This window comes from Equus przewalskii, chromosome 22, assembly GCF_037783145.1.
Source record: "Equus przewalskii isolate Varuska chromosome 22, EquPr2, whole genome shotgun sequence".
NCBI classification, from domain to species: Eukaryota; Metazoa; Chordata; class Mammalia; order Perissodactyla; family Equidae; genus Equus; species Equus przewalskii.
Window position 1 is genome coordinate 52,260,840 of NC_091852.1, and position 26,240 is coordinate 52,287,079.

At 47.1% G+C, this 26,240-nt stretch overlaps 1 long non-coding RNA gene across 2 annotated transcripts in view; it reads right to left on the bottom strand.

Annotated features, from left to right (window-relative positions):
- The window catches only part of LOC103563955 (uncharacterized), a 37,835-nt gene extending 13,629 nt beyond the window's left edge, over positions 1 to 24,206 (bottom strand). Inside the window, exons 1-2 of one of the 2 annotated variants that reach the window (XR_011531443.1) lie at positions 23,631 to 23,928; positions 1,838 to 1,930 (exon numbers count right to left, since the gene is read on the bottom strand). This is a non-coding gene — a long non-coding RNA (uncharacterized lncRNA). Of the gene's footprint in view, positions 1 to 1,837; positions 1,931 to 23,630 lie in introns of both variants that reach the window. The other variant, XR_011531442.1, reaches the window with a different exon arrangement.
- Between the last annotated feature and the right edge of the window lie 2,034 nt (positions 24,207 to 26,240).

The following is a 26,240-nucleotide window of genomic DNA, read 5'->3' on the forward strand; positions in this document are numbered from 1 at the left end:
GAAAAATGTTCACGACCATGTCACTAGGGAATGCAAATTAAAATCGCAGCTACTAGTATAGGTAACATTTTCAAGGAAAAAGCCAAAAATAGTGAGTGCTGGTGAGGATGTGGAACCACAGGAAGTCTCATATGTTGCTGGTGGGAATGCAAAATGGTGCGTTCACTTTGGAAAATAGTCTGACAGTTTCTTATAAAGTTAAATATGTACTTACCATATGAACCAGCAAGCCCATTTCCACATATTTACCCAAGAGTAAAAAAAATATATGTCTACTGTAAGAAAGTCTAACTCCATTTTTTTGATGTTTTCTGACAGCTCCTAAGCCTGACGCCTCTCTCTTCCCCTTCTGCCCCACGTCTGGGCAAGCAGACAAGCCCTCAGCCCAGGTGGGCCCTCCCCAGCTGATGATGGGAGGGTCAAACCACACAAGCCCCCGGCCCCAGCCCCACCACCAGAAAAAACCTAAGCCAGTCTCCTTTCCTTGATCTTTCAAGCCCTTTTGGGGGCCTGCTTGGCAGCCACCCTGCTCTCCCCAGAAAGCCTCATTATGTGAGTAATAAGTCTTGGTGTGTGGGTGGCAGTCTTGATGTCCAAAGGAACACAGGATGGTCACCATATCTGTGCAAAGGCTTGTGCATGAATGTTCACAGAAACCAGGAATGGCCAAAATGTTCATGAACTGGTGAGGGGAAAAGTAAATTGTGGCTCATCTACACAGTGGAATATTATTCAGCAATAAAAAGGAACAAAATCCTGATACACGCAAAAGTATGGATGAATCACAAAAGTCTTAGGCTGTGAAAGAAGCCGGTCACAAAGGCTACAGACTGTGTGATTCCACTTATAGCACATTTTGAAAATGCAAAACTATAACAATAGAAACCAAACCAGGGTCTGGGGGTAAGGAGAGGGGACTGAACACAAATGGGATGAGGGAATTTTGGGGTTGATGGAAATAGTCTATATCTTTTTTTTTAAAGATTTTATTTTTTTCCTTTTTCTCCCCAAAGCCCCCCAGTACATAGTTGTATATTCTTAGTTGTGGGTCCCTCTAGTTGTGGCATGTGGGACGCTACCTCAGCGTGGTTTGATGAGCAGTGCCATGTCCGCGCCCAGGATTCAAACCGACGAAACACTGGGCCGCATGCAGCGGAGCGCACGAACTTAACCACTCGGCCACGGGGCCGGCCCCAAAATAGTCTATGTCTTCTGGTGGTATACAACTGTATACATTTGTCAAAACCCACTGAACTGCACACTTATGAGTGAATTTTACTGCACATAAATTATACTTCAGTAAACCTAACTTTAAAGTTGTCTCCAAAAGAAAACTCCAGGCTTCATTACTGAGTTCTACTAAATATTTAGTAAAGAAGTAATTCCAAATCTTATAGAATTTCCAGAGAATAGAAGTGTACACTCCCCTAAATTTTATAAAGCTAGCATAAATTGATACTAAAACCTGACAAAGACATTAAAAGAAAAGAAAATTATAGGTCAGTGTCAATTATGAACATAGGTGCAAAATCACAAATGTCAGTAAAACAAATCCAGTAATATATTTTTAAAATAGACAATATATCATAGTCAAGATAGGTTAATCCTGGGAATATAAGGTATTGATTCAATATTAGAAAATCTATCAATGTAATACATCATACGAAAAGATTAAAGGATAAAAATCATATGAGCACCTCAAAAGATACAGAAAAATTATTGACTAGAATTTAATATCTATTTATGTTGACTAAAAAATCTTAGCAAATAAGGAATAAAGGGTAACTATTATACTGAGAAACATGTCTATATAAGAGCTACCGCAAAGCATGCTTACTGGTGCAACGTCGAAATCCTTCTTTTTGATAATCAGGAACAAAACAACCCACTATGACTTCTGCTGTTTAGCGTTCTTACTGGAGAACCGAGCCTGAGCAATAAGGTAAGTAGAAATAAATCAAGTGCGTAGCGATTGGAAGAGTGAAGCAACAGTCCATCCTTTTCAGAAATAAGATGATAATGTATGTAGAGAAACCAAATAATCTTCAGATAAACCGTTAGCCCTGATAAGATTTCAGCAACTTTACTGGATACAAAATGAACAAATTAAAATCTACTTTGTGTTTCTACGTATCAGCAATTTATAAAATGAAATAAGATATTAATTACAAGGGATTTTAAAAGTTCCAAGTACCTAGGAATAAATGTAACAAAATCTGTGCACAACCTTTCAGGTAAAATTATAAATCTTTAATTAGATCTATTAAAGAAAACCTAAGTAAATAGAGAATACTGTGTTCCTGAATCAGAAGACTCAGTGGTAAAGATACGTCAACACACATACATACATATATATTCATTCAATGAAATCTCTACAAAATCTCAACACATTTTTTTACAGAACTTGAAAATATGATTCTAAAATTTATATAGAAATGCATGAATAGCTAAGGCATAGACAAAAAATGAAATTAAGGTGTGATATCAACACTTACTATAAATAAAATTAAGAGTGTACTATTGGTGATGGGATAAGAAAGAGAGAGATTGAGGTAAAAGGTTTCTATCAAGAAACAGACCAATGGATATGTGGACATGATATTACAGGGAAGTGGCACTGAAGAACAATGGGAGGAAAGGACAATTTTCTTTTAAAATAAATAGTGCTGGGATAACTGGGTATCCATATGGGAAAACAAATGGGAATCCTTCCCTCATCCCATATGCAGGTATCAATTCCATGACATGTGCAAAGTAAACTAAAACATTTAGAAGAGTGAGCATACTGAATAATAGTTTTTTACTGTGTGCTATGTTAGGATTGCTTAAATCAATCATTAAAGAACTGCCCATTAAGGAACAGATTTATAATTTAACCACATTAAAATTTAAAAGTTCTGTACATTAAAAGCACCATTTAAAAACTGAAAAGATAAAGTAAAGAGTGTCAGAAAGCATTTGCAACAGATATAAACAACAAAGGATTAAAATGTAGAATATATTTGTATATTTTTTCTAAATTTAAAAATATATTTAAAAGTCTCTTCAATGAGAAAAGGCAGGCAGAGAAGAGAAATTAGGTGGTGCTTCATAAATAAAAATGGCCAAATACATACATGAAAATTTATTTAAAATCATTACTATTCAAGGAAGTGCGTATTAAACCATGGTGAGATTCCACGTGACACCCTCAGATCGGCAAAAAGTTTTAAAAGCTTGAGAGTTACAAGTGTTGTTGAGGATATGTCACACCTGGAACTCATTCAGCACTGGGGGTCATGCACATTAGTCTGTCCCTTTGGAAAATAGTTTGATATTAAATGCTAATGTTGGAGATATTCATGTCACCACTTATAGGAATGCGTATCTTTGAAAAGCTCTTGCACATGTGAACCATGACCTAGGAACAAGATTGCTCATAAAAGCATTGTGATAGTTGAGAAACAACCCAAGTGTTCATAGATAGGAGAATGGATAAATATGCTGTGGTAGAGTCATACAAAAGAATAATAAACAAGCTAGAGCTACTGCAACAATGACAAATCTTACAGAAGGCTGAACAAAAGAAGTAAGACATAAAAGAATAAATCTAGAATGATTCCATTTATATACAAAGCAGTATAGCAGCCTTTACACACTGAACTGATATTGTGTAGAACTACATCAATTAATAGAAAGAGATTGTCACAGTAGATCAAAAAACAAGACCCAACTAGATATCATCTACAGGAAACCACTTTAAATATAAAGACTTATAGATTAAAAGTAAAGAGATGAAGAAAGATATCCATGCTAACAGTAATCAAAAGAAAGCTGGAGTAGTTATATTAATTTTAGAGCCAACTTCACAGCAAAACAAATGGTCAGTGATAAAGAGAGGCATTACATAATGATAACGGGATCAACTGTCCAAGAAGAGAGAACAGTTCTTACTGTGCATGTGCCTAACAACAGAGCATCAAAATGTGAGGCAAAAACTGATGGTCCTACAAAGAGAAATAGATAAATTAACTATCATGCTTGGCAATCTCAACATCCTTGTGTTGGAAATGGACAGATACAGCAGGCAAAAAATCAGTTAGGACATAGTTAAACGCAACAGCAGCATCAGTCAACGGATGCAGTTGACATTTATAGACGACCTCATCCAACAGGAGCAGGATGCAACTTCTTCTCATGCTCAGGGCTCCTCAGTAAGATGAATAGCTGATTTATCATCAGAAGCCATGGAGGCCAGAAGGCAGTGGGAGGACAAATACAAAGTACTGAGAGAAAAGACCCTGCCAGCTAAGTCTTCTATATCCAGCAAACCATCCTTCAAAAATGAAGGAAAAAATATAAATTTTGAGTGAAACAAAAACTGAAAGAATTATTTGGTAACAGACCTGCCTTACAAGAAATACTAAAGGGGCAACATCAGCAAAAATGTCAGAGTAGCTAGTTCCAAGGCCCCATCACTACAGAAATGCTAAAAAAACTGAGCAAAAATTCTGAGAATCAAGAGAGCCAGAATTGTTGAAAACAGAGTTTTAGAAAAACCAAGAGAATGCTGAATAAGAAGTCAACTTTAAAATGGTAGGAAAGCATTGCAGCATTTTCACTTGTTCTTGACCTACTCCCCTGCTCAGCTTGGCAGCAGTCTTGAAGAAGGCAGCCTGCATTCCCAGTGTGGGACCCTGGTCCCTGGTTCTGGAGGGAGGAGAGAAGACCTTATTTGCAAATAATTGTGTTTGTCTGCTTTGACCTGTCTCAGGGGCTACCTGATGGACTGACAGAAGGTGCCTGTCTGTTTCACCTAATTTGGAATTCTTTCAGACCAGAAAACTGCCTTACACAGAGGGCATTCCTCAAAAACATTCAAAGGCAGATGAACAACCTACTGCAACCTAGGGCAAAAGATTACAATTGAGGCAAATAACAAACATGCTAAAAGCCTAGGAAGAAAAGCTACAGAGTTTCTTTGGGAAATTGGGGCATTCAAAAGTGCCTGTGTGTACTGGGTAACTTAGAAAAACACGCATATAACCTGGGGATGACACATGCTCAGAAAAGACCTGAGAAGATCCTGAGCTTTCATCTCTGGCCGATCTCTAGACTCAGCACAAACAGGAAGTGAAGGCAAAGGCAGAGTTGTAAGTGGCCTGGCTAAGCCATGAAGGAGTGCCCAAACAGATTAATCTGCAAAGCCTGGGAGAGGTTTCATTTTCCTTAGCTGTTAGTGACCTTTTAGATTCTTAGGAGCTTTCAAAGCCCCTATGAACATCTCATTCCCCAGTTTTTCTTTTTACACTATTTGGCTAGTTTGTCGTTGCCCCAACTGTTAGCTATAAATTTAAACAATTGCTTGTAATTGTTCTTGTCAAACACCCTCAAGGCAAAGGCTTTTCACACTGAGTGAGCTCCAAGATCAGATAAAGTTAGCCCTCTAAGCAGGGTCTTCCAGGGAACCACCAGCCAGATCAAATAAAGGCAATTCTCTGGGAAGGTAGCTTTAAAAACTTTCCAGCCCTGTTCTGCCCCTTCTAGTGGCTGCCAGGCTGCTGCTTTTCACTGTGATTTGGGGCTGTTAGTTTTTGAGGCTACCATGGAGCTGGAAAGTGGGGGATGGGACGCGTGTAAGTTAAAACACAACAAGGCATTCTGTGCTTACTGATACAGTCGTTTTCCTTGAATAGACACTCCCAAGCTTTCTGCAAGCCTTTGTTAATTTCCAGAGATCTGCAAAAAGGTGATTCTGACAATTTTTTCCAGTTGTCTCAGTTTTGCTATGGAGGACAGAGTTTTCTGATGTTCTTACTCTACCATTTTCATTGATATCACTTCTTCTCCTGTGTCCTTTCGCTATGTTCCCAAGATTAATCATTTCCTTGCTTTCTGGCACTCTAAGATGTTCCAGCTCATCTAGTACTGCCTCCCCCAGTCCTGGAATCAGCCACTTCCCCAGGGAGGCCGAGTCCTTGTTATTGGAAGTATGTGTGTGTACACGCACAGTAAATACATAGATAAGTAAGGATGTCCCAAGGTAATAGTGGCCCCTACATGATTCACAGCAGGCTAAGACTGTTAGTTGAAAGTCTGCCAACACCAAACTCAAATTTTTACACAGCCAATTGCTTTAAATGTAGCCCAAATTAGTATACTTTTAGCCATTCAGAGAGTGCCTGCTTTGCCATACCCCATGAAATTGCACCCAAATCTGCTGGCCATGGATAAGTCCTGGGCTATAAACAGCTCCAAGCTGCTGCTGCTCCTCAGAGCTCTCCGATCTGAGCCCTGGGATACACTGAACCGCATTCCCCTCAAAATCCCTATGTTCCGGCCCTAACCCCCGCTACTTCAGAATTTGACTTTATTTGGAGATTGGGCCTTTAAAGAGGTAATTAAGGTAAAATGAGGTTATTAGGGTGGGCTCCAATCCAGTGTGACTGGTGTCCTTATAAGAAGAGATTAAGATGTAGACACACACAAGAGCATGACCTCTGAGGACACCAGGAGGACGCGGCCGTCTACACACCAAGGAAAGAGGCCTCAGGAGAAACCAGCCCTGCCCACACCCAGATCTAAGACTTCCGGCCTCCAGAACTGAGAGAACAGATTTCTCTTGTGTAAGCCACCTGGCTCACGGAACTTCGTTAAGGCGGCCCTTACAAACCAATACACTCTCCATCTGGCTGCTGAGCAACATCGCCGAGACCCTCAGCCCCCCTGACTCCCCTCCTCCAGGAGCTCCTCTGCCCTGCCCCCGTCTGGGTGGTAGCCCCCTGCCTCTGCCACTGGAAGATCTCCTGCTGTGAGGGACTTCCCTTCTCATGCAAACCATCAAAGTGCCACCCAAAGAAAGCTCGCTGTACGACTCTCTCGTGGTCACGTCTTCCTTGGTGACCCTCGAAATCCTCATCACAGGATCTCTCTCTCTACCTAGAGCTCCACATCACCTCTTTTGGACACACACACACACACACATTTCTGCAGCAGGTGACAGATCTAGCTAAGTAGGTCATCATCTGAGATCCAAGAGTAATGAGTATTAAGGCTGTTTCTTAGCCCAGAAGCTCCAGCTGTTGCCTTTTCCCAGAAAGAACCACCATAGCAACTGCATGTATTGAATACCTACAATGTGTTAGTTGTGCTAACAGACTTACGTGTGTTATCACAGGAAGACATCACAACAGTCTTCTGAGTTAAGAACTATTATTCCCATCGTACAGTTGAAAAACCCAAGCACCTTAAGGTATACACAAAGGTATATAAATGTTAGCTAACCTGCCTGGGATCAAACAGCAATATCTGGCAGAATCTACGTCTGTCTCACTGCAGAACCTAAACAATAAAGACGTGCGGCTTAATCCCAAGGGCTTTCAAGAGGCAGGCTGCACTTGCTCTGCAGTCACCCAGCAAGTATGTCATGAGAGGCTGCTAAGATGTATCACACTTGAATAACATGAGATTGGTAGATCAGTCATGGCTCAACAGGAACATGTATCTGAGCCCCTAAAGTCACCGTGATACACATTCTGATCGCTGAATCCTTGCTCTGTCTGGCAAACACTTCAAAGTAGAACTATGGAGTTTTAGTATCAAGAACTTAATGCTGGAAGAGGCCCTGGAGATGATCTAGTCCAGTTCTCACATTAGAGCCTTGCAACAGCCAAGGTTCGACCTGCCTAGAGACCTGGGATGTCAGTAGAAGAGCTGGGACTAGAACCTGAGCGCCACTGCACAGCAATAAAATGACTAAAACAAAATCAATTGCAATACTAGCTAGTAGTATTTTGGGGGTGTCTGCAATACTCCCTGTATATATAATCTTATTTAATCCTTAAAGCAATCTTTTAATATAGGCGTTATTATCTCCATCTTTGATAAGAGAAAAGAGTTGCTAAGTCCAGGATCACAAAGGTAAGAACATGGCAAAACCTAGATTTGAATCAAGCTCTCTTACAGACTTGATTCTATGCTTTTCCTATTATATTATTTTCATCTTACTTTTTGCCTTAACTTTTATTCGTGCTATTAAAACTATAGAAAAATATTTGAAAATGATATCAATGAGAAAAGAACAAGATTAAGGCAAATATCTGTATTCCATGATCAGTATCAGGATGATCTCTACAATAGCTGGGCTTTATTCTTGTCTCAGGGAAAGTCCGGATGGAGACACTGTATGGGCTGCGTATCACCACTTCACATCGGAAAGAAATCAGACCACCTGGGGAAAGAACGTCTTATTCTCTTTTGTAGGAGACATCTGTTGATCTCTCATAGATGTTCCATTTCTATCTTTAATTGTAGTCTTTTTCTTTTTTTGACCTGTCCCAGTGGTTTCTTACGCTGCTTTCTTGGGTCACACGGCAATAACAGGAGGAGACTCAGATGTGCTCTGTACTGAACCGTTTCCATGAACTCCTCTCTCACAGTGGCACTGGTCACCAGAAGGGCTGTCGAGGAAAATAGCCAGTGGTCTTATGAAGCTTTCCCAAAAACCTCTTCAGGGCTGCTTTTTCTTTATCGATCTCCCTGAGCCGGATGTTTAAGGCCTTCTGGAGTTTCTGAACGTGGAGCCTGGTCCTCTTCTCCTCTCCGACATTGTTCACAAGGGCCTTGCGCAGGTATATGGGGTCTCCTGTTTTGAAGCTGTTCTTCTTCATCGTGTAGCTCATGCCACCCATGTTCAAACTTTGGCAAAGGAGGTTCGAGATGGGAGAGTGAGGCTGCCTGGAACACCTCAGGAAAATGCTTCTCTCATGTTTGGAATACCAGAACCCCAGCACCATGGGAACAGAGACTCACGGAATCTTGGAGCTGAGCAGCACCAGAGATCCTCCTAGCGCCCAGACCCTTACATTTACTGATCAGAAGATGGTCTTCAGTTTACGCATCGTCTTAGTTTAGAAATGGAGATGAGTGTCCAGTGAGGATGCCTGCCGCCCTCTTGTGCTTACACTCAGGCTGAATGGCTAGTGCCTGCAGGGACTCATAATCAGGACCAGAACGTTTATGGATAGAGAAAATTGGAAAGAATATTCAATAATTCTTCATTCTCTTATGTATTTGCCTGAAATTGCTAAATAATTGAGATTTTGTCATTTAGGTATTAAGTTGGACCTAAAGATAAGAACTTTCTTATGAAGTATCTTTTTTTTTTTTTGCTGGGAAAGGTTCACCCTGAGCTAACATCTGTTGCCAATCTTCCTCTCCCTCTTTTTTTTTTCCCTCCCCAAAGCCCCAATACATCATTTTATATTCTAGTTGTAAGTCCTGGTTCTTTTGTGTGAGCCACCACCACAGCATGGCTACTGACAGACGAGTGGTGTGGTTCTGCACCTGGGAACTGAACCAGGGTTGCTGAAGTGGAGTGTGCTGAACTTCAACCACTAGGCTATCAGGGCTGGTCCTCTACTTTTCACATACGAAAGGACAGGAAACAGGAAAATATACATGTACCTATTCATGTGAGCAAAAAAAGAAACACAGGAAATAGAAACTAAAGACTAATGAGATGACAGAGATGGGAAGGGGCAAGAAAGGACGGGGAAATGCGAACAGGGCAGGAGGAACAGGATGAGGGACACTTCTGTGAGTACACCTTTTAATTTTTCCTACATTTACAAATATGTTAATTTTTTATGTGATCAAAACTAATTAAAACAAAAAAGGATTAGGGGGTGGTATCCAACGCTTCTTTATGTTATTCTAGGATTGAGCAAGAAGTAAATATATTGTGGATAATGAGAGCCAGGCTCTCTGTTGGAGAAAAAAACTACAAATTAAGAAAGGAGGAAAGTTATAATGTACTCTGTGGTGCTGGACTGGAATTTGGAGAAATCAGTATGAAATCACGGTTCTATGAATCAGTGTCAATTCATAGTTCTATGAATCAGTATGAAACTGTGGTTCTATGGCTTAGTAAGAATTCTTGTGAAGAACAGACCATTAGAAATTCCGGTCTCCAAAGATGCCTTAGAGTCATGGGGCCCTGTGACTCTCCCCAATATAGTTGGACTCCCATTTATTCCTGGCCTCAAAATTCTTTCTGGAAGGGCAGATGATAGGTTTTATGTCCCCGTCTTTGGATTTGAGCTATGACTTTCACCTAAGCCTTGATAACGTTCTTTCATTCCTTTTGAACTCATTATGAGCAAACACATGTATAATTCTTCCAGTCCTCTTTAATCAGGAGAGAAAAACCTGAGCAATGTGGAATGTTCCTAATAGGAAGGCACAGTTTTCTTCTAACAGGGAAATTTTACCAGTTTTCAACTTTGAAGTATGGCCTTTGGAAACCATCAAAAGATTTAGCAAAGCTTGTTCATATTATCACTAACTACTAATGAGTGCAATTAATGATGCCCCAATCAGACCACACTCTGAGGGAGTCTGACTCTGGTCCACACATTTGGGAGTGAGGTCCAAAGGGACCTTTTTAAACAGGACCTACCAGAAGAGATATCAGATTAACAAGAAGTGTGGAAATGAACTTTTGGATGGAGAAGATTTGGGCAAGACAAGATAATGCCTTCAAATAACTTCAAGGCTGTCATGGGGACAGGACTGTGTACTCCGACACAAGAACCAGTATCAGCAGGTAGATCAGCAGATTGTAGCTCAGGGTAATGAGAATTTTCCCAATTCCTAGAGGTGTCCACTAATACAGAACATATTTGTCACTAGAGATGTCTGAGAAGGACCATCATGGGGTGTTGCAGGAAGCAAGAACTCACATTGCACTCTGGAATGTATCACCCCTGAGCTCTCTCCTGGATCTGCGATGAGGATGAGTGATCAGCACCTCAGCATTTACCGCGGCCCCGTGGCAGGAAGGGTTACTGTTGCTGTTTTCATTGTGATGAAAGCGAAGCTCAGAGCGTTGAAGAACTCTGTCCAAGCTGAGCTCAGAGGTGCTGCCGGTGCAGTTGAAGTCCTGCTCCCCCAGCACCTAAGCCGGCCTGGCTCCCTGCCGCCACGACCTCACCTCTCCTAAAGCATGCGGGTTCTCAGCATCCCGCAGTGTCACTGATGCACCTCTGCGGGTGTGCAGCAGAACCAGCCTGTTCCAGGCGTGCTCCTTCTCTCGTGCCCTGCCCTGCTCCGCCACACTCTGGGGCACTGGGATCTGAGCGCGGGCACCACGGGCCCCTCAGCCTCAGGCCAGCCCACATGGTGTGGGCCCAGGTTAAAGCTGCACACGACTGGGTTGGTCTCGTGACACTGCCAGGGCCTCAGGGGCTTTGTGCTGGGCCGTCAGCTGGTCTGCGCGCTGCTGAACCTCAGGCCGGGGCCCTTGTCCAGCAGAGGTCAGGGAGAGAGCTGGGTAGGAGAGGAAAACTCCCCTCACTAGGCGTATGTATGTTGTGAGATCTGGGACCGAAGGTGACCATGGAACCATTAACCTAATTAGGGCTTCACAGAAGGTTGAGGATGGCTTTGGGCTTCCACAGAGCGCATACCTGGGGATTCCTCTCAACCTCTTCCAGTTCTTAACAGGCAGATAGTCCAGCTGACATAAAGGTTACACACTGAACAAGGACGTTGATTTTTAAATAATGTTTTGAATGCTGTAACAGATAAGAACAGTCTAAGAGCTTACGTGCTTATGTGAAGCCCACTGCCTCTGTCCGGAGCCCGCAGAACCAGGTGGAGACTTCACCAATGGGAGAAAGGTGGTCACTCAGGGGGACGAGGGAGGTGTGACCTCGAGGAATATCATCCAAGGCAGCGTCCCGCAATACAGCGTGTGCCGTGTGCAGGCGGCCATACGGGAACAGAAATGTGAGAGGAGCAGCGCATCAGAGGAGAATCCCGCATCAGAGATGGAGAGAAGGACAGGACGAGGTCGAGGGAACAAGGCAGGGCAAGGGGACTGGGACTGAGGTCGAGATGGCAAGCGGGCTGGGAAGCCCCTTAAGCAGGTCCCTCATGTGTGAGTTTGGGGTGGACAGAGCAGCCTGAGGGCGCCCAGGAGCCCAGCCTGGACAGTCTCCTCCTCTCATCATCACCAATGGAAAACAGATGGTGTCACCTCTTTCAGAAATATCCTTCACAGGCTCACAGAGATGTGAGTTATGCCCAGAGGCTGGCTCCTCCCAGCTTTGCAGGATATTTGGCAAACAGCGGGTCCAATGAGTGACTCCATGGCCTGGAGGGGTCCGGGCTGCTCTCCCACAAGCCACTGAAATCTAACATTCGCCGTTTTTCATCTGCATCCTGCTTTCCCGTGGTCAGTGTCTCCTGACCAGAAATATGTTCTCTTCCCCTCAGCCCCAAAAGGAACAGGGGCCATGGAGAGAATTGCATCTCATGGTCCGCCCACTCACTCTCAGATGCCGACTTCAGACATCCCCAGCCTCTGACTCTCCACCTTCCTTCCCAGACTGATACCCCTGCCCCTCGATGCCCCTGCCTCCTGCCATCCTTAATACCGCAGCCCGAGAGCTCTCTCGACACGGTTACCCTGCCCATGAGTCCTGTTCCTCGCCACAGCAGTCAGGGCCCTTCCCAAACTCTCTCAACTGCCCCTCCTGCAGATTTATCCTCAGGCATGGTCTCCATCCCCACGATGCGCAGTAAGGCTGCTCCCAGGACGAGCTGCTTTTCTAGGCACACTGTGACATCCTGCCCCAGGGCTTTGCACACCCTCCTTCTTTGGACTGTAAATGCCTCATGTTATCCTTGCAAAGATCTGTCCAGCTTCCTCAGGTCTTAGCACATCCTTCCTTAGGTTCCTAAAGCAAATGCCGGTGCCTCTGCTATAGGACTGAGTTTATGCTGTAATTGTAAACCCCACTCGATTTGAAGCTTCCGGAGGTGCAGGTTTTATTCACCTCTGTAGCCCTACGACATAGCACAGGCCCTGCAGTATGTACTCAGTAAGCGTTTGATGAATGACTAAATGAATGAATGAACAAACAGGTATACATGAGGGCATGTACACAGCCAGGAGCACACATAACTACATGGATTCATAGGCACTCCTGGGCACACACACACAAGCTGCCCACAGACAAACCTGCCCCAACAAGAACCCTGAAAGCCCTCATGCACAGGTGGCTTCCTCATGCACACATGCGTGAACCAGACAGGCACAGACACACGGTGCACACACAGCCTCTACAGCAGCGCTGTGCAGAATTTTCTGTAATATGAAAATATTCTGTATCTGTGTTGTCCAACACAGCAGCCAACAGACATGCATGACTACTGAGCAAGTGTGACGAAGGGGCTGAATTTTAAATTGTTTAATTTTAATTAAATTTAAATAGCCACACGTGGCTGGTGGTTCCTGTATGGAACGACAGGCGTCTAGACTGACAGATGGAAACACACACGCACATCCTTAGGCACACACCAGGCCGAAGCCGGGCGCTCGGACACGGGCCCACAGTCTGCACGCAGTCACGACCTGACAGGTGCGCCGCGCTCTCCCTCCAGGCACCGTGGGAAACCCACGGGCAGAGGAGCAGCGTCGATCGTCACATGAAGGCAGACTCCTCCCTGAGGTGGAGGCTCGCCCCTCGAGGGCGTGAGGACATGCATTCCCGCAGGCCTGTCTCGGGCTAGGAGACACGACAGCCACTGGAGAGCAGTGTGTGCTTCACAAGCCGTTTTGTGCAGACTGACGGGGAGTTGGGCGCTAATTTTTTAACAACTTTGTGGCAACCATCTGTTACTTGTATCCAACTGGCATTTTCTTTAGTCCTCATGGGCTCCTCAAACCCAGTAATATTTCCCTGACGATCTGTACCCATTAAGCAGGACCTAAACTGCCTAGGTTTTACGGCAGCCAGCGGTGAGGGGGCTGGACCCGAGCATGCCCAGGCCACCGTGGCCTGTGCCTGGTCCTGCGTGTCTCCGACCTTCTCCCAACCTTCCTGTGTCTGCTTGTGCTCTTCTGACCCCCCTGCCCAGCCCACATTCCACACCTGTCACTCAGATCTGCAAGGATGGAGGTCAGAGTCCAGCTTTTGGAGGATGGGGGAGTGGCTGAGTTCCTACAAAGCTCCAGGAGTCACCTTGAGGACTGGTACAAAGGGATGTCACAGGCGTGTGTGTGAGCCAGCTCGTCCCTGACTGGGGAGGGGTCTGTCTGCTGTCGGGCAGTCAGGGGAGCCCGCATGCTCCACTGGCCTTGACAGACGGGAAGCCCACAAGCACGGCGACTGAAGCTGAGGGCTGAGTCACTCGGGAGGTGGGAGGGTGTGCCTGTGGCTGGAACACGGAAGCACGGGGATGGAATGCCAGGAAGTGAAGGGCCACAACCAAGCCCCGAGGGTCCCTGCGCACCAGGCTGAGGGGACCACCCTGTGTCCTTTAGGCCCCTGAGGGAAGTGTTTTCACACAGGAGAAACAAACAGATTAGATGCACACTTTAAAAGCTAATAGGACCCATGTAGGTTTAAAAAAATAATTTTTAAAAATAAGATTTTGTTTGCTCCAGGCTGAGGGAAGGAGGTCAGCAGAGAAAGGGCCTGAAACTAGGCAGAAGGGAGTGGGCGGGGCGGCCCCTTCCCAGAGGTGCAGCTCCATCAGCAGCCTCCCGCTGGCTCTCGCAGGCCATGCCCACCGCAGCAGGATGCCCAGCCGAGGTCTGGCGAGACGAGGACTCCGCTCCACACGGACCACGGGGCGGCCGCCTCAGCTGAAGCGTCGCCCTGAAGAGCACACGAGAGTCGAGAGCAGGTGCTTCTCCAGCTGAGGCTCGTCCAGCCCTGTGAGCCTGAGAGAACTTCAGCCAAGAGCAGGGAGAAAAGAAGCAAGCGTGCAAAACAGAGACAAAAGATTAAGATTCAAGAATAAGTGTGAGGCTTCTGCTTTCAGACAAGATAGGGTAGATTACAGCAGGCAAGCACTCTTGCTGCAACAACTTGAAAAAGATGGCTAAATAAAACAGAAATCATGCTTTTAACGGCATCCGAGAGCTGTGGAAGCATCGAGGACTCGATGACCTGACCTTCCAGAGAAGTAGGAGGACTCTGGGGTGAGCTGTCCATCACTGGCCACCTTCTTTCCTGGGCGTTTGCCAATTCTGGCTGTGAGCTGCAGACCAGGCAAAATCCCACTCTCAGTAAAGCCAGTGAACCCTTCGCATCAGGTGGTGAGACTTTTTCAGGGGGCCAGCGTGGTGTGTGGGGACCACTGCAGTCAGGGAGACAGATTGGACTCCACTCCGAGTACTGCTGGGCAAGGGGGACAGCCAAGGAGCAGGGTGGGGGTCGGTGGGTGAAAACAGCTGAGAGGAACCATCAGGCCGGGCGCGGGGGGGTGGGAGGGGGCAGCTCTGGCTGACTTGCCCCTCACCGGATTCTCGCTGAAGGCAGGCTAGATGCTCACACATCACCTGGGTGGCGGGGATGAGGAATCTGACCCGATGTAGAGGGTGGGGGTTCTGGCTAAATTGACTTAGCAGACTTCTTGCAAAACTGGGGATGCAGAGAGGAGTGTGGAAGTAAGCGTAGCCAGGAAGCTCGGGCCTGAGCAGAGTCTGACATGGAGAGAACCTTCATCGGGGGTTGGGAGCACTGCATTCTTGCTCCCCTCAGGATGCCAGAGGAGCTTTCCTAGCTGGCCTGAGACTACAGACCCAGGTCAGCGTGTTCAGGCACTCCTCAGTGCCACTGCCCGCTGTACGCAGAGAGTCCTCCTCAAAACCACACGTCACAGAGGCAGGATGCGGCCCCCACGCCCTCTTGGATGTAAACCCTGCCCGCCTAAGGTTGGTCGGGACACCCCAGAAAGGGAGGCACTGCTCACAGCAGAGCCATGCAGGACCCATAGGAGCTAATCACGTGAACACCCAAAGAAAGAAAAAGAGGGGGGGACAGTTGGGGACAGATAAGAGACAAAAATGAAAGAAAAAAAAAAATTCCTCACACCTAGGGTTACAAGCCATCCTAAAAGGTTTTATTTATAAAAAGAACAATGAATGTTGTCACTGGTTGGGTTCCCTGGAATTCAGTCTCTGACTCAGTGTCATGAGCATTGTTTTCTTTAAAAAAATTCAAAAGTGAAAAAAAAGAGAGCATAATTGGGCTGAGGGAGAGATCAAGCCCAGAACCCAAAACAGCGGGCCTAAAATGTCTCCACTGACTGTCCTCAGGCTGCTTCGGCCCTGCTCCTCTGAGCCACCGGACACAAAGCCTCCCCAGGAAGACCTGAGACCTGGTGGGGTGCTGTCTAGAGCTAACGTGGCCCTGGAGGGACCGCAGCCGACGCCGTCTTCCACCAGCACATCAGCGACCTGGACGGCACGTACTTGAGGTGGCAGATGCCAGCATCCACCAAAGTCCACCAGTGCAGCTCGAATCCATTTCTTCATTTTCATTCTGAGGGTGGGAGAACATGCAGGCGTGCGTGTGTGTGTGTGTTCAGGTTGTGGGAGTTTTGTGTTCGGGGTAGTGTGTCTGTGCCCACTTGGGGTTGCTATGTGTGAACTCAGTGATGTGAGGACTGTGCATCCATCAGGGAGGTTTGAAAGCAATGTGTGTCTGTGATGGGGTTGAAGTATGTGTGGGTTATGTCGTGTACTGTACTAGAGTTTGGGTAACGTAGGTGAATATTCAGATTGTTTGCGGGGGGTGTGTATGTGTACCCCAGGAGGGTGAGCTTGTATAAGATACATGTTGGATTCTGTGGGGACAGGGTGTGCATGTGAATGTACAGCTTGTGCAGGCGTTATGCATGTCTGAGAAGGCGGGGTGTGTAAAATATGCACTTGGGGATGGGGTTCGTGTGTCTGTGTGCGTACTGGGGTCATGGACAGTTTTAGATGTGTCTACCTGCAGGGGTGAGGATGCCCATTTGGAGAGTTCCGAGCTGATGTGTGTGCATTTTGAAAGGGTTGGGTGGTTGTCTGAACACATTCTGAGTCCAGTAGGACGTGACGGGCAGATTAGAAGACTGAAGGTGTGCTCCTATGAAGAAGGCTTGGAGGCGTGTGTGTGTGTGCGTGTGCACGTGCAGTGTAATGTTCTCCATGTTTCTGTGTGTGGGACACGCGTCCATTAGGACATGCTGGATTATCTCACGTCACAGGTGCAGCTCTTCCTCAAATCACAATGGGCTTACATCCTGACAAACCCACTGTAACGCGAGAGCACAGGAAGTCGAAGATGCATTGAATCCACCTAACCTACCGAGCGTCGAACGTCGCAGCTGAGCCCAGCGTGTCTCCAGCGCGCTCAGCACGCTTATGCGAGCCCACAGTTGAGCAGAACCGTCGCCCACAAGCCTGTTCATAACACAGCATTGGATATCTCATGTAATTACTGAATACTGTACTGACAGTGAGAAACACAATGGTTCTAAGTGCGTCGTTGTTCACCCTTATGACCACATGGCTGACGGGAGCTGTGCTCACCGTCACTGCCCAGCATCACGGGAGAGGATCAGACCACATATCACCTGGAAAAAGACAAAACTCAAAATATGAAGTACGGTTTCTATTGAATGCGTATCGCTTTTGCACTATCCTCAAGCTGAAAAGTCATAAGTCGAACCGTCGTAAGTCAGAGACCACCTGTAATTCAGTGACGTCCAACAACACACACTTGCTTCTTACTCTGGTGGCATGTCCTCCATTAATTCTAGACGGGTTCCTTGTCCTCTTCACTCTGGATCCAGACGGAAGGAGCAGCCCCACTGGGGCAGGACCAGACGGGAAGCGTGTGCTCAGAAGTCACACGTGGCATTTCTGCTCACACTTCATTGGCCAGAGCAAGTCACACGGCCACATGTGCACTTAACAGGGTGGGATGTATAATGTCTGACAGAAACACCCCCAAGAGGGACAGTACATATTCCTCACAGTGATACTGTCCACCACACTGTGTGCTCAGAGCCTGTTCCACGGCAGCGGGGTATCTCACCAAGGAGTATGAGGAGGGTATGGGCAAGTGTGTTTAGGTGGGTAAAGACTGGTGTGTGATTAGGGCCACGCTGTCAGGTGTGGGATGTTTTATAATCACACATTTGGGGCTTCCTGTCTGTTTTTTGGGTGAGGAGTTGGGTGTCTGTATTCTGTGTTGTGTATGTATTTCATATATCTAAGATACGTATTTCATGTATGTGTGTAGGTTAAACGTATATTCAGTGGTGTGTGGAAATGTGTTTTTAGGGGACTATGGGTGAGTCTTTAGTATGTTACAGGAGTACAGTTAACTGGGTTTATTCTGGGGGTGCTGAATAGTGATGTGTGCATACTGGGCTGGTTGTGTGTACGCTCGGGAGACGTGGAAGCCTGTATGCACCCGAGCAGTGTGTACGGGTGCGTGTGTGTCTGTGTTAGGGAGCCACGGGTGTACTGGGGCAGTACAGGTAACTGTGTGCATACTTAGAGTAGGAGAGTTGTGTGTGAAGATTCGGGAATTTTGTTTGCATCCCCGTGCACACTCGAGTGGTGTGAGGGGCCGTCTCTGTAATCAGGGTGTGCACGGAAGTTTCACTGTGTATCTGAGAGTACAAGATGGTCTGGGATGTACAAAGCTAGGTCGTGCCTGTGTGTGAGATTATGTGGGAGATGAGAGGAACGGTTGCCTTAATATAGATGCAGATGATGTGGGTATGTTGTGTTTGTGTCTGCGTGTGTGTATTTGGGTGTCAGATGGCTTTTATCAAAAAGACAATCAAATAACAATTTTTGGCAAGGATGTGGAGAAAAGAGAACCCCTGGGTGCTGCTGGTGGAAGGTCAATTGCCACAGCCACCATGGAAAACAGTACAGTCATGTGCTGCATAATGATGTGTTGGTCAATGGTGGACCGCATATGCGATGGTGGTCTCGTAAGATTAGGACCGTACAGCCTAAGTGTGTAGCAGGCTGTACCACCTAGGTTTGTGTAAGTGCACTCCATGATGTTCACACAACAAAATCGCCTAACAACACGTTTCTCAGAACATATCCGTCATTAAGTGCCACATGACTGTATGCTGTTTCTTCAAAAAATTAAAAATAGAACTACCACATAATTCAGTAATTCTACTTCTGGGTATTTATCCAAAAGAAATGGCTAACTGAAAAAGATACTATGTTTTTCAGCATTATTTACAATAGCTAAGACATGGCAGCAACTTAAATGCGCATCAACGGATGAAGAGGTAAAGAAAATGTGGTATATACACATACAATGGAATATTACTCAGCCATTAAAAAAGAAGGAAATATTACAATTTGTGACAACATGGATGGACCTTGAGAGCATTATGCTAAGTGAAATAAGTCAGCCAGAGAAAGCCAAATACCATATGATTTCACTTATATGTGGAATCTAAAAACAGAAAAAAGACCTGAACTCAGGTGTTGATTGGTGGTTGCCAGAGGCAGGAGGTGAGAGGCGGGAGAATGGATGAGGGGGTCAAAGGTGCAAACTTCCAGTTATAAAATAAGTCAGTCCTGGGGATGTAATGTACAGCAAGGTGATTATAGTTAATAAAACTGTATTGTATATTTTACAGTTGCTGAGAGTAAATCTTAAAAGCTTTCATTGCAAGAAGAAAAATATTCTACCTATGTGGTGATGGATGTTAACTAGACTTATGGTGGTCATTTCACAACATACACAAACGTCAAGTCACTGTGTTGTCCACCTGAGACCAACATAACGTTACGTGGCATTTATATTTCAATTTAAAAAGTTACTTGAAATGGACTAAAGACATAAGTATAAGACCTGAAACTACAAAACTCCTAGAAGAGAACAGGAGAAAAACGGACCTTGACATTGGTCTTGGCAATGTTTTTTTGGATATGACACCAAAACCACAAGCAACAAAAGCAAAAATAAATAAGCAGACTACATCAAACTAAAAAGCTTTTGTACAGGAAAAAAAAACCACCTACAAATGAAAAGCCAACCTACAGAATGAGAGAAAATATTTGCAAACCATCTATGTGATAAAGAGTTAATATCCAAGGTAGATAAGGAACTCAAACAACTCAGTATCAAAAAAAACACCCCCAAACAATCCGATTTAAAAACGGGCGGAGAACCTAAATAGACATTTTTCCAAAGAAGATATACAAACAACCAACAGGTATATGAAAAGATGCTCAATATCACTAATCGATAGGGAAATGCAAATCAAAACCACAGTGAAATATCTCCTCAACCTGTCAGGATGGCTATCTTCAAAAAGACAAGAGATACTAAGTGTTGGTGAGGATGTGGAGAAAAGGGAACCCTTGTGCACTGTTGGTGGGAATGAAAATTGGTGCAGCCACTATGGAAAACAGTACGGAGGTTCCTCAAAAAATTAAAAATAAAACTACCATATGATTCAGCAATTCCACCTCCAGGTATATATCCAACGGAAATGAAATCAGGATCTCAAAGAGGTATGTGCATACCTATATTTACTGAAGCATTATTCACAATAGCCAAGATATGGAAACAACCTAAGTCTCAACGAATGAATGGATAAAGCAGACATGATACATGTATATGTATACAGATGTATGCACAAACATATGTGTGTGTGTATATATATACACACACAGATATAATGGAATGTTATGCAGCCATGAGAAGAAAGAAATCCTCCCATTTGTGACAATATGGATTGACCATGAGGGTATTATGCTAAGTGACATAAGTCAGACAGAGAAAGACAAATACTGTATGATCTCACTTATATGTGGAATCTAAAAATGCCAAACTCCTGACAACAGAGAGTAGAATGAGGATTGCTAGGGGCTGGGGCGTGGGGGGAAATGCAGAGATGTTGGCCAAAGGGTACAAACTTCCTGTTATAAGATGAGTTGGTTCTGGAGATCTGATGGACACCATGGTGACTACAGTTAACTACATTGTATTATACACTGGAAAGCTGCTAAGAGAGTAGATCTTAAATGTTCTCAACACAAAAAATGGTAATTACGCAAGGTGAAAGAGATGTTAACTAATCATATTGTGGTAATCATTTCACAATATATACGTGTATCAAATCATCACACTGTACATCTTAAACTGACACAATGTTACGTGTCCATTTTATCTCAATAAAGATGGAAAAGAAAGAGCAGCCCACCTCCGAATCGCACTGTTGGCCTGCTCAGTCAGACTCGCATCCCACCACTGCCTATGTGAGGAAGCCTCCCTTGCTCGCTTTCGGGGAAGCCTCTGCCTTCTAGGTCAGCAGTGACTGTAGTCACCCCCAGGGACAGAGCCCAGGAAACCAGGCATGTGGGTTTCAGAAAAAGACTGATGGGATCCATCTCTCCTGAGAAAGGTGCAGACCGGCACTACGGCAGCTGTAAGCTACAGAAGGTCCTGAGGAGGACTCCTTCAAGATCCTGTCATAATCTAAGCTGGAATACCATGGTCATGTACGGCAGACACAGCACAAACTGGCCGCAGCCCGGTGGCAAGTGTGTCAACAGCCAGCAGTGCCCTCTCAGGCAGGACTCGCTGTGGTAGAATCAATGAGGAGCCAAGAGCAGTCCAGAGGCAAGCCCCTCCACTGAACACTGAGTCTACAATCATGCCCAGGATTTACTTTACGGAGGTGGGGAGTGACGACGCGAGAGGCCAATGCCACGGAAAGTGGAATTACATTTCCTGGGAGAAGGGGGCATGCCACACGACACAGGACCACAGGGGAAGCACCAGGTTTGCTGAGGATGCAGAAACAGGAGCGAGGAGAAAGGCGAGGCCAGAGCCTTTGTTGGTGTTTCTGCAGGAAAGGCAGGGCGCCGCAGAGTCAACAGTTTAGGCTTGCCTAGTTTCAATAATTCTGGTGAGGGTCGGCTTTCGGGGTGGTCTCTAATTGCCTGGTTCCTAACCCTGGGACGATTTAGGTCAGGGGGAGTACTGGCTTAGTGTGAGTGTCAGATAAAGGGGGAAGGTGGGGCTGTAGACTCTGGATTGGTTGGTCTGCATATGAAACAAGGGCCCCCTGCAAGCCCTCTGCTGTCTCTAAGAACTGGCGAGTACTGGGCGGGGTCGTCTCTCCCTAGCCAGCAAGTTTTTTAAGATGTCAAAACATCACAAAATACAGAAAATAAAAACATGATTGATACACTGCTGCTGCTCTGCAACGCCATCTGTCCACCAGGCCCAGCCGCCTCAGGACCCAGATGCCAGGACCACACAAATGCCGAAGGAGCGGACACCCCTGACCCCACCTGCACGAGGAGGGCCAGAAACCACCCACATTTTGGGGGATTCTTTGGCACTGAAGAACGGACCAACCTAATTAGGAGCAATGCAATGACTCAGAGTGACCAGGGTCGATGCCCATACACAAGGGCCCACAGCCCCAGATGCCCCACTCGCAACTCACATAGTCTCCCATACACGGACCCACTGATGCCTGAGTAGTCTTGTTTTACACATACACACATCCGGACAAACACACACACATCAGCTGGAAATGCTTAAAATGCTCTCCAGGGGTAGGTGGAAAAGCCTTGACTTGTGGCATTTCACAGTTTACCTGGTGCAAATATTCTCAGCATGACTGAGTTCAACCTGACGTCACTGAACACAGAGCCGGGAAGATATGCACCAATGACCATCCCAACCTAGTCCGAGCCAGTTACAGCGCACCCCACCCCCTTTCACACGAATAAGTGCACACAGTCCACTTGTACCCCCACTAACACCCTCAACTCTCACCCCAAACATACAAACAAAACCACCTACATAGCTCCAGAATATACATCTCCAGAACAGACAGCCTTTCATACGCCCTAAACACACGCATACAGCTGCCACCTGCACCCTGAACGCACACAAGCCACCTCTTTATAGACAAAACCCTTTTCCCCCTGTATACTCACATTCTGTACCCACAACAGTATATACACACATACATGTGCCCAGACACAAACATATACAACCCGCTCTCCCTGTGTTCACAACGAATACCCTACAGACACACAGGATCTCAAAACACCAAGGACACAGGTGCTTCAGGCACTACCCAAAAAACACCCACAAGCTGTGCCACAGCCCCACAATACACATACTCCACAATTCCTGAACACACACAGCCTACACAGCGTGTTTCCAAACACACACACTGAATATCCCATATTTTGTAGAACACACCCCATAAGCCCCATGAACCCAAATACACACACAGCCACAACCTACCTATACGAACCGAATACATAGAAGACTATCCCACGAACACTGAAAATGCACATATAAACCACCCCACCAAGTTCTTCAACCACTGCAATGCAAGAACGACACCAACAGGATCCCTGAACCCTTCATACACACACTCAAACCATCCCTGAACATATACTCTCCACGATCAGATATACACGAACACGAGAACACCAACAGCCCCTGCACTCTAGCTACTACACACGACCCCCATGCACCCATGAACACACACGAACACACAAATATTCCCAACACTGCACATCGTCCTCGCCTCTGCACATCACCACCCCAGTCCCAAACGTCCCAAAGCGCACGCACGTCACACGGGCAGACACCCAGAGCGCCCGCGCCCCCGGCGCACACCCCCTTCAGCCCGGGGCACACGCCGCAGAGGCTGCGCCTCCCGAGCAGGCTCTCGGGACCGGGGAAGTTGTGCGCGCACACACACACCTGACTATCGTCAATGACACAAGGCGCGTGCGGCACGTAACTCACAGAAAATCAAATACACACAAAGCTCCTCACCTCCGCGCGCGTCCCATTCCTGCCCACGTGCCGGCGGCCGCTGGCTGGAGGCCCGCACGCCGGACGCGCCCGGCCCCGACCCTCCGCGTCCGAAGTCGGACGAGGGCCAGCGGCTTACTGCGATGACTCGGCGAGGCGGCTCACGGCGTCGGCGGGGGCGTGGCCGACATCCTTCCGCCAGCAAGGCGGCGTGCGGGTCCCGCAGGACGGCGTCACAGCCGCACTCGCGCCTCAAGCGCCCGGGCCACGTGCACAACGGCAGGCGGCGTCCAGGGCGGGAGAGCGGCCCGGGCACCGCGCGGCTCGGCGTGCGCAGGCGCGGAACGGCCACCGAACCCCGCCCAGCCGGCCGTCGCGAGCCGCCCGCGCAGGGCCCCAGAGGCGCCCGTTCCGGGTCTAACCGCCGCGCCGGAAGTGCGCCCACCTTGCGGGACGTGTATCCCCGCGGACACGGGGCTGCGAACACCCGCAGCATGGACAACGGGGAAGAGCAGAGACCCCGAGCGGCGGACAGCACACACACCCGTTACCGCCCTATTCACACAACCCTCTCTGAGGCCCGCTCTGCCACGCCCCGCCCCGCCCCGCCCCGCCCCAGCCGCGAGGCTGTTTGGGCCCCGCCCCCGCGCTCGCGCATGCGCGTCTCCGGAGCGGACTGCCGCAACGGACGCGCGGAGCCGTTGCGGGAAGATGGTACGCAGGCCCCGCTCCCAGGCGGCGTGCGCATGCGTGCGGGCGCGGGGTGCGCTGGACCGGTCCCAGGAGGTCACGGGAGAGGAGCGCGGTGGAGCCCCTGGCGCGCTGGGCCGTGCTGCCTCGCCGCGAGCCCCCGCGGCCGTCGGTCCTCAGATCAGCGCGCGCGAGCACGTCTGATCGTGCGACGTGCGAGCGGGCCCCTGGAGACGGCCCTCGTGGCGGGCCGGGAGGTCCTCCCTGCACGAGGTCCGCAGGCGGGCGGGCGCTTGCCCCCTCCCGGCTGGCCGCCGGGGCTCTGAGCGCCCGTCCGGACGTGGGCCCTTCCCGGCCGGCGGAGGGTTCCACTGAAGAGTGTCCCTGGGGACGCCCTGAGACGCCTTCTCCTGACGCCGTTCCTACGCTCTTTCCAAACGCGCTGGCGGCGCTGGAGTCTTTTCCTCAGTTTATTTAACACGTGCGGGTTTTTCAAGAAATGTTGATTCACACACGTTTCCCTTGCAAGGTTTTTGTTAGAACTGTGACTAAGACGACCATCTGGGCCAATTTCAGGTGATGTGGCAGGTAGTATGGGAACAATTTTACTCTCCATCCCCTCTTTTTTGTAATATATTGCAGAATTTCAGTTGGCAATAAAAAATATATATAGTAGCAGAATCAACTTATTGACTTGGGTTGGTCATGTTTTCCAAAGAAACTTCAATCGTTCAATGCTCTTTCTGGTCAATTGCAAGATTTAGCATTTCTCACTCCACAGGTTACTTCTTAAGACCCCTCACATCTAAGCCCCCAGAGCCCCCGTGCTCGGACTGAAAACTGCACAAGACGCAACGTGGTGTCTTGGCGTTCCGCTAATGTTCCGGGAATGAGAGGAAGATCGGCTGTCTTCTGAGCTGTGATCCGTGTCCACAGCTGGTTTTTCTCAGCACTCAGTGCCTGCGCCTCACCTTTCTGCGGGAGTAGTCGGAGATCGTGGTCCGAAGGGAAACCGAGGAAGAAGTTAAAGTCTTCCTTAGAGCAAAAACTTTGAGCTGAGCTTTACTAACTGCAGCTGTGCATACTCGTCATAATCAGCTGTTCAAAACCAACCAGTCTTCCGTCCCACCTTAGTACATGACCGGGCTGTCTTTCCCAGGAAGTCCAGACGTCAAGATTCAGCCTCACAAGGCCAAACGCAGGCTGAAGATGAAAAGTCCAGACGGTCAAGGGAAAAGAAATTTCAGTCTTCAAGGCCAAACAGGCTGGTGGGAAGGCGCCAACCAGCAAGGCCACATGCTCCTCCTCCCCGACCTAAAACCCCAGATAAAAATTCCTTTTTTTCCCTTTGAGAAAGTAGATCTGAGTTTTACCTCCCATCTCCTCGTCTTGCTCCGTTTTGATAATAAACCTCTTTCCTTGCCACAAGCCTGGGATTTCAGTTACTGGCCCTCCTTGTGCGGCGGGTAAATGAACCTGTGCGTTCAGTAACAAAACGATTTTCAGCTACCTGCTTTGGGGCTGGTCTTCCCAAGTTACATTTGGACTAATTTAATTATATCGGATTCTGGGCTCTAGGGTTTTTGATGTAGTACAAAAATGATTGCAGAATTGGTACTGGTAATTTTTCCACAAGGCAGTTTTTATATTGGTGGCCCTGAGAAGACTCTTTCAAATCCTATATCAAAGCCATGAGTGTGAATCTTGTAAACGGTTGACTGACTGACTGGAAAGGGGAGGAAGCAACAAGGAAGTCTACCTTTCTTGAGTGCCTGAGTGAAATATATTTTTCTCACCATCTGTCTAGTTATGAGGTTACTGGTTGAAAATCACTTAAAGTTTCCCATGGTAAAAGCTCAGGTCCTGAGAAACATTGCCAAGTTCTTTATTTTTTCAACCCATAACAGGAGTTTTTGAAATAAAGTTCACCATGACTTTGCT